The sequence below is a fragment of the Hordeum vulgare genome, chromosome 4H, assembly GCF_904849725.1.
Source record: "Hordeum vulgare subsp. vulgare chromosome 4H, MorexV3_pseudomolecules_assembly, whole genome shotgun sequence".
Classification (NCBI taxonomy): domain Eukaryota; kingdom Viridiplantae; phylum Streptophyta; class Magnoliopsida; order Poales; family Poaceae; genus Hordeum; species Hordeum vulgare.
The window spans coordinates 416,653,718-416,662,867 of NC_058521.1; positions in this window are offsets into that span (position 1 = coordinate 416,653,718).

Below are 9,150 nucleotides of genomic sequence, written 5' to 3' on the forward strand. Positions count from 1 at the left end.
GACATTTGATAATGGGATCACATCCTTAGGAGAATGATGTGATGGACAAGACCAAAACTATGAACATAGCATATGATCGTGTCAGTTTATTGCTACCGTTTTTAGCATGTGAAAGTATTTGTTCCTATGACCATGAGATCATGCAACTCCCAGAACCCGGAGGAATACCTTGTGTGTATCAAACATCACAACATAACTGGGTGACTATAAATGTGCTCTACAGGTATCTCCGAAGGTGTTTGTTGGGTTGGCATGTATCAAGAATGGGATTTGTCACTCCGTGTGACTGAGAGGTATCTCGAGGCCCACTAGGTAATGCAACATCACAACAAGCCTTGCAAGCAATGTGACTAAAGAGTTAGTCACGGGATTTTTTATTACGGAACAAGTAAAGAGACTTTCCGGTAACGAGATTGAACTAGGTATTGTGATACCGACGATCGAATCTCGGGCAAGTAACATATCGATGGACAAAGGGAATAGGATATTGTGGGGACCTCGATTACGAGTCGAGATCGCCATGCTTAGTGATCCCAGAGATCAATGCTCACCGAACACAGATACCGAATAAAAGAGTCTGACATCCAAGTACCAATTTTTACAACACATGACCGAATGGTCAAGTTCACAAAAAGGGCCTAATTCCAAATCATACTGATACATCTAATAGCAGATATCAAAGGGGCTAAGCGGCGCCCATGCCATCAAGCCTACACCGACAGGCATTCTGACTTGGAAGCATCCTAGTTCGCAGGGGCGTCTCCGAAGACGTACTCATCTCCAGACTCTGGTCCTTCCATGTCTGGTCAATAACATAACCAGTGGCAAGCCAATGAGTACTTTGAATGTACTCACAAACAGCCCATTACATGAACAAGGAAAGTGAAGAATAACAAAAATATGCATCTTTGGTGGAACTCATCATGGTGGATTGCTCATGAATATGCATCAAGTTAAAGAATTACTTTTGAAGAACAGATTACAGATATCAATATATCTGTCAAGGGCTGATCCATCCAGGCTCACCCTATATGCCAAGTCACCAAACTTGGTCATATCATTACTTCCATAACAACACCTTTTTGTCACCACTCACTCACACTTGGTTTATGCGGAAACAATTGGACGTAGTTTAAGCAGCACCACCCAACTGTCCTTGACCGTGGACACGGCTATTCGAATAGTTTTACACTCTGCAGAGGTAGTACGTTGGAACCACGAGATCCGGGAAACTTCTGTGTCATCCACGACTCGCGGTATATAACCTACCCGAGGTAAGTACCCGATCAATGCATTTCCCCTGACGATACTAGACAAAGAGGTCCACTCGATTGGTACCCAGCCCAGATGTTGTACGTCTTACGAGCACTGGCTCTGGACAGTATCAACCATGCGGGGACCAACGGTGTGCCTGGAACTCATAAAAATGGCATAGTCGTCCTACCTGGCACGACCCCATCACGAGAGTGACCACACATCACTCCCACCACTAGTAATGTGGCTCTTTGCTAGCACCGACCAGAGTAATCAACATAGTCATGTCCCATAAGGGGTAACGTGGTCGTACTGGTAAGGTTGGGACGGTCGACACATCATAAATCTATTCTTGTTTACGAAACCATACTCACTCAAAATACCCGGTGCACCACTTCACCAAAAGTGGCCACCTAACTCATCATCACCCTCGGGCATTAGTGGCACCCGTCGGGGTTTTCCTAAATCTTTGATTTATACCAACAACATGCTCATGCTATTTACTCTAGTATTACTTGTCAACATGATACTAGCATGATCCTCAAGGGTAGGACCAGGCTCAATGCATGTGCTCCGTAGGAGCCATCGTTTACATCACCATAGTGATTTACCGGCACTTATGATCTTATGCAACAAAAATACTGGCTATCTTAACATGCAATATAACATATGCTCCATGGTCAAAGGGCTACTTGCCTTGGTCAGCTAGGTATCCGGGGTCTTCGAGGTCTTCCGCTCCGATTCCCTCGTCACACGGATTTTCTATCGTCGATAAAAGAATAAATAAGAAATAGCTCACCCAGAAACAGATCACAAAGCTATTTTAAAAATGTTATTTATTACTGATAAATCTAAGTTATCTTTTAAAAAAATATTTGCCTCAAATTTTCATGAAGGAACATTTTTAAAATTAACCAAATAGAAGCAAAACTATTCCAATTTAGTCCTTTTTATAATTGTAAATTAGAATAGTTGTTGAAAAATTCATCCAATCATATTATTAAATACTACATATTTTTAGAAGAATAACAGTGGAAAAAATATATTTTTACACTGGGTAAATGTTTTTATAAAAATCTTAGAAATCAGGTTTTAAAAGTAAAAGAAAACGGGCTAAGTCCCTGGCCTGGCTCGGCCTGGAACTGGGCTGGCCCATGCCCAGCCGACAACCTGCCCAGGCGCGCGCGCCGTCTGGTTTGAACTTGACGTGCGGGGCCCTGCGGTCAGTGGCTGTGGGCAGCGCGGGGGAGGAGGTTGGGCCACCGACAGGTGGGGCACACCTATCGGTGTCGTCTCCTACCTCTGGCCAGAGAGGAGGAGGAGCACGCCGGTGAGGCTGCCGATGCTCTCAAGCCCCAACAAGGACTGGAATGGGTTTGCCATGACGTCGCTTACCTGCTGGTGGTTGGAATAACGTCGGAGGGGCAAGGGTTCGCTGGAGACGACGAGGCCGTGGCGGAGGAGTTTCGGGAGCTAGCCGAGGAGGTGGCTAGAGGCACGGAAATGCTCGGGCGAGTTGGGGGAAAGCTTCCTGGGGTTGAGGGGATCAGTTTGGTGGGTCGAGGGGCGCAAGAGCCGTCGTGTAGCCGGAGATCGACCGGAGCTCCGAGGCAGAGGGGCCTCGGTCGATCTCGAGCACCGAGGCTCTTCTGGTTTGCTGGGGTGGCTAGGGAGGTGCTAGTGGTCGTGGTGAAGCTATCTGAGGGGTGCTGGAGCGAGGGGGAGGGCTATAAATAGGCCCGCGATGGTGAGCCGATTCGGGAGCGCCGCTAACTCACCGTGGCGCGCATGGGGGTGCAGAGAGGGGTTGGGATCGAAACCACGGTCTCAGGACATGGTTTTGGACTGCCAGAACCATGTGCTGTAGAGGGAGAGAGGGAGGAGTCGAGCATTCGTGGTCGCGCAACCTTAGCCGGTTCTGGTGCGCGCGGGCACGCATCGCACGAGCTCTAGCGCGGGAGAGGAGGGGCCCTGATGGTTCCTCGATGCAGAGGGGTTGTCGGGGGTGAGGTTGGACACCTCGGGGGAGGCTGGAATTGGCCGAGAGTGTCGCCCCACCTTGGTGGCTTCCTGTAGCGCGCCCAGAGCGCAGTTTTGGCATGCCACGGCATGCTGGTGCGCTCTGAGGCACTTTGTACATGTCTAGCATGTCTTGGCACTCGCTGGGAGTGTGGCTAGCCGTTTGGGTCTCGTGGGAGATTCGGCTGGTCAAGGGAGACAAGAAATACTGGTGCTGTCAGCTTTGAACTGAAGCTTAAATTGGAGTTTTTGGCCTTTCCTCTTTGAACCAGTGAGGGGCCAGTTGACTGGGGTTAGATATAGATACTGGCCACCAAATATATGAGTTTGGAGCAAAGGGGTTGGGTTTAGCTATGGCTAAGATGGCTTTTTCCCATCTGTCAGAAGGTGCTTGACAGTGGTTTCAGGGGGTTGCACCCCAACACTGGTGTTGCAACTTAACAGGTTTGGGTTTGGTGCTAAAACATGGGGTTTCATCAAGTTTGAGCTCCATTGGACAAGTTTAGCTTTGTAAAGTTGAAGGCACTTCAATTTGACCAGATCTGTCCCTTCCAAAGGGAGTGTGGGCAAACTAAGTCCCACAAATCCCATTTTTGGTGTGGAACCCTCATTTGAGGTATTAGGCACTCCTGCAAAGTGTCAGCATCATTGGACACACTTTGCTATGTAGAGTTGCTCTAACTTCAATCTCGACAGAAGGGGTTTTAGGGTTATTTGGCGTCCTTAATCACCTTGGATCAAGGTGAAACTTTATGTGGACACCAAATATGGCTTAGGGATACCACTGGAATTTTGTAGGATTTTACTGAGAATATTTCCTTTGGAAATATTTCGAAAGGTCAAAATAGACAAAAATGGCTTCCAGGGTTTTACTCAAATAATTATAATATAAAATAAGATTTAAATCTCATGTATGGAAAATATATGTCCTTTTGATCATATCCAAATTTAATCAGATTTTTGTAAGGCAGAAAAGTATTTTTCCATGTAGGAATACAAATTCTGGCCTCAGAAATGGACATGCAATTAAATTAGGTAAATAATTATAAAAATAATTATTTTGTGGTTTTGGAATATAAAGATAGGTTAAAAATCAGATCACCAACTTTGGGTAGAAGCACCTCTAGTACGGAAAAATGTAGTGCAACTCAAAGTAGGGTTTTTACTTGATTAGAAACAAGTAAAGGTTTTTGGAAACATTTTAATATTGTGAAATAGGTTTTTATCATCTCATGATCACACACACAAGCATACAAGGACAATCATGGCACTCACATCATTAGTTTTGAAAAAGTTTTAACAAGCTCAGATATTCACAATACAGAGAATGTGGTAGTAAAAACAGGGTGTGACAAATACGGGATTAACTGAATCCTTGATATAGAGGTTTGACCAATAAAGATCTTCGCAGAATTTGTAGGAGCCGATATGGGCATCCAGGTCCTGCTATTGGTCATTGACCGGAGAGTGTCTCGGGTCTTGTCTGCATAGTTCTCGAACCCGCAGGGTCTCCACACTTAAGGTTCGGTGACGTTTCAGTATAGTTGAGTTATGTATGTTGGTGACCGAAGATTGTTCGGAGTCCTGAATGATATTCCGGACATCATGAGGAGTTCCTGAATGGTCCGAAGATGAAGATTGATATATAGGAAGAGGGTATTTGGGCTCCAGAATGGTTTCGGGCATTTACGGTAGTGTACCGAAAATGACGAATGGGTTACGGGTGTCCATCGGGAGAAGTCCACCCACCCCAAGGGTCACATGGGCCTAAGAGGTGGTGCACTAGCCCTTAGTGGGCTGGGCAGCCAGCCCCTAAAGGCCCTTGCACCAAGGTGGTGGGAGGAGGCCAAGTGGGAGGGAATCCTACTAGGAGTAGGACATGACCTCCCTGAGTGGAGGAGGAGTCCTCCTTCTTGGTGCGCCACCACTTGACCCTTCCTCCTATATATACTAGAGGGGAGAGAGGGCAACTAACACCTTATTCCAAGAAGCAACCCCTCTCCCTCCCTCTAGTTCGTTCTTCCTCTAGAATAGGTTCGGCAGTGCACGGCGAAGCCCTGTCGGATTAGCTCCACCACCATCGCTGCCACGCCATTAGGCTGTTGGAGGAAGCAGCTACTTCTCCGCTCCCTCTTGTTGCATCAAGAAGGCAGAGACTGTCATCGAGTTGTACGTGTGCTGAATGCGGAGGTGCCGTCGTTCGGCACTAGATCGAGATGGATCATGATGAGATCGCAGGACGGATCGTGATGAGATCGCGAGACTGGTCGTGATGGGATCGCGGGACGGATCAGGATGGGATCGTGGAACGGACTGTGATTTGGATCGCGAAGATGTTCGACTACATCAACCGTGTTATATATGCTTCCGCTTAGCGGTCTACAAGGATATGTAGATGCACTCTCTCCTCTCGTAGATAGTCATCACCATGGATAGATCTTATGTGCGCGTAGGAATTTTTTTGTTTCCCATGCGACGCACCCCAACATATGGTTCCAAGAAAGCATGCAATTAAAATGTGAACCATACGAGAATCTCCATCTAGATGTGGGGCGGTGACTAGGTCACCTATATTATAGTATATTGACTTGAGGAGTCAAGCAATAATGCTTGATCATAGGTCATACTCATCGTTATGTGCAAAATGGGGTTACCATTTTTTGATTAAGCTTTTAATGTCTTCATATCACTTGAGTTGCTTTACCTCATGACTTGTTGCAAAGATTTATCAAGGATATGAGTACATACCTTCGAATGATGTTGATGACGTGGCATGTAGGTGAACTTGTCGTGGATGCTCAACATTGATGAGGATCATCTTGAGTTGGGAGCTATCCTTGTCGTTTTGGATCACTTTTCACCTACAACGGTTAGTCATGCAAGGAAGAACATAATATATCCAAATGACATGAGTGAATTTCATCATCATATAATTGTCAAGGATATGATTTTGTTGTCTTCTTCCTCCATCTCCGAAGAAAGGGATGTTGATACTTGTCCATGACAAGATTGCTTTTGATCTGAGTTGATGGCAATCTTGTGGAGTATATTTCTTCCAAGTACCTACAAAAGGTTAGACGTAATACGAGGGAGCATAGTTTTCCAGGATATAAGATAGTGTCATATCAATAGCATCATGGAATGGACACTCAAGCTCATGCCCTTGCATGCATTTGAGTGAGTCTAGTTCAGGTTTGAAGCATCAATGATGTTCCACTCACTCCTCAAATGACAGAATTATTTCTCATCAAGTGGTTTGGTAAAGATATCAGCTAATTGTTTGTCGGTACGAACATGCTTCATATCTATATCTCCTTTATCGACATGATTGTTGGAAATATGCCCTAGAGGCAATAATAAAGTGGTTATTATTATATTTCCTAGTTCATGATAATTGTGTATTATTCATGCTATAATTGTATTAACCGGAAACCGTAATACATGTGTGAATACATAGACCACAATATGTCCCTAGTGAGCCTCTAGTTGGCTAGCTCATTGATCAATAGATGGTCATGGTTTCCATATCATGGACATTCGATGTCATTGATAACGGGATCACATCATTAGGATAGTGATGTGATGGACAAGACCCAATCGTAAGCATAGCACTAGATCGTATTGTTCGTGTGCTAAAGATTTTCTAATGTCAAGTATCATTTCCTTAGACCATGAGATTGTGCAACTCCCGGGTACCGTAGGAGAGCTTTGGGTGTATCAAACGTCGCAACGTAACTGCGAGATTATAAAGGTGCACTACAGGTATCTCCGAAAGTGTCTGTTGGGTTGGTACGAATCGAGACTAGGATTTCCCGCTCCGTGTCACGAAGAGGTATCTCTGGGCCCACTTGGTAATGCATCATCATAATGAGCTCAGTGTGACTAACGAGTTAGCCACGGGATGATGTGTTATGGAACGAGTAAAGAGACATGTGGATAACGATATTGAACAAGGTACAGGGATACCGACGATCGAATCTCGGGCAAGTTATATACCGACAGACAGGGGGAATTTCATACGGGATTGATTAAATCCCTGGCATTGTGGTTCATCTGATAAGATCATCATGGAACATGTGGGAGCCAACATGGATATCCAGACCCCGTTGTTGGTTATTGACCGGAGAGGCGTCTCAGTCATGTTTGCATGGTTCCCGAACCCGTAGGGTCTACACACTTAAGGTTCGATGATGTTCGAGTTGTAATGGGAATAGTATGTGGTTACCGAAGGTTGTTCGGAGTCCCGGAGCAGATACCGAATGTCACGAGGAGGTCCAAATTGGTCAGGAGGTAAAGATTCATATATAGGAAGTGGAGATTTGATCGCCGAAATGTTTCGGGGGTCATTGCTATTGTACCGGGACCACCGGAAGGGTTCCGGGGTTCCACGGGGAGGGGCCACCAGCCCCGAAGGGCCACGTGTCACTATATGAGGATGGGAACCAGCCCGTAGATTGGCTGGTGCGCCACGCACCAAGGCCCAAAGCGCACAAGGAGGCAAGGGAGGCCAAACCCTAGGCGTGGGGGCTGCCTTGGGTGGCAAGCCACATCCTAGGGTGCCGACCCACCTCCGTCTTGGCCGCCGCACCTCCTAGGGTTTCCCTAGGGGTGGCCGGCCCCCTCTACCTCCCTCCTATATATAGATAGGGTTTTTGGAGGGCTGCATACACCTTTACACCTCCCCAAGGCGCAGCCCTACCTCTCCCTCTTCCCCTCCTCCGCGGTGCTCGGCGAAGCCCTTCCGAAGAACTGCATAGCTCCACCGCCACCACGCCGTCGTGTTGCCGGAGCTCTCCCTCCACTTATCCTCTCTCCTTGCTTGATCAAGGTGAAGGAGACGTCACCGGGCTGCACGTGTGTTGAACGTGGAGGCGCAGTTGTTCGGCACTTAGATCGGAATCTTTCGTGATTTGAATCGCTGCGAGTACGACTCCATCAACCACGTTTATAGTAACGCTTCCGCTTAGAAATCTTCAAAGGTATGAACATGCTCTACAACCTCTCTCGTTGCTGGTTTCTCCTAGATAGATGTTGGTATGACGTAGGATTTTTTTTGAATTACTACTACGTTACCGAACAATGATCATGAATGAAATGATGCTGCGCTTGAATATGTTTTGTTCAAGAATGTTGCACAAGATTATAGGAAATTTTAATAGAACTTTCATTGTCACACAATAATGGAACATTTCTAACATTAATGCCATAATCCTTAAGAGTTTGAGTCATCCATAGTAATTACGCACGGCATGATCCGGCGGCTATATATTCAGCTTAAGCAGTAGATAAAGATACCGAGTTTTCTTTCTTGGATGACCAAAACATAAGAGATCTCCCAAGAAATTGACATGTACCCAAGGTGGATTTTCTATCAACCTTGCCTCCAGCATAATCCGAGTTGGAATAGCCAACAAGATTAAAAGAAGATCCCTTGGGATACCATATGCCAAAGTTTGGTGTATCTATTAGCTATCTCATGATTCTTTTAAGAGCCAATAGATGACACTATTTAGGTGCCGCTTGGTATCGGGCACACATGAAAACATCAACATGATATCAGTTAACCGATATAGCAATGAAACAATCATTAACCGATAAACTATTTGATCAACCGTTTTGTCCTCCTTAGTGAGTTCAATATGTCCACTAGTAGGCATGGGGGTTCTTATACCTTTGCACTCTTCCATATTGAACTTCCTGATTAAGTCCTTGGTATACTTGGTTTGAGAGATAAATGTACCTTCTCTTGATTGTTTGATTTGCAATCCAAGGAAGAATTTTAGCTCACACATCATTGACATCTCATATTTCTCTCACATCAACCTTCCAAACTTCTCACTAAAATGTGGGTTAGTAGAAGCAAAGATAATATCATCC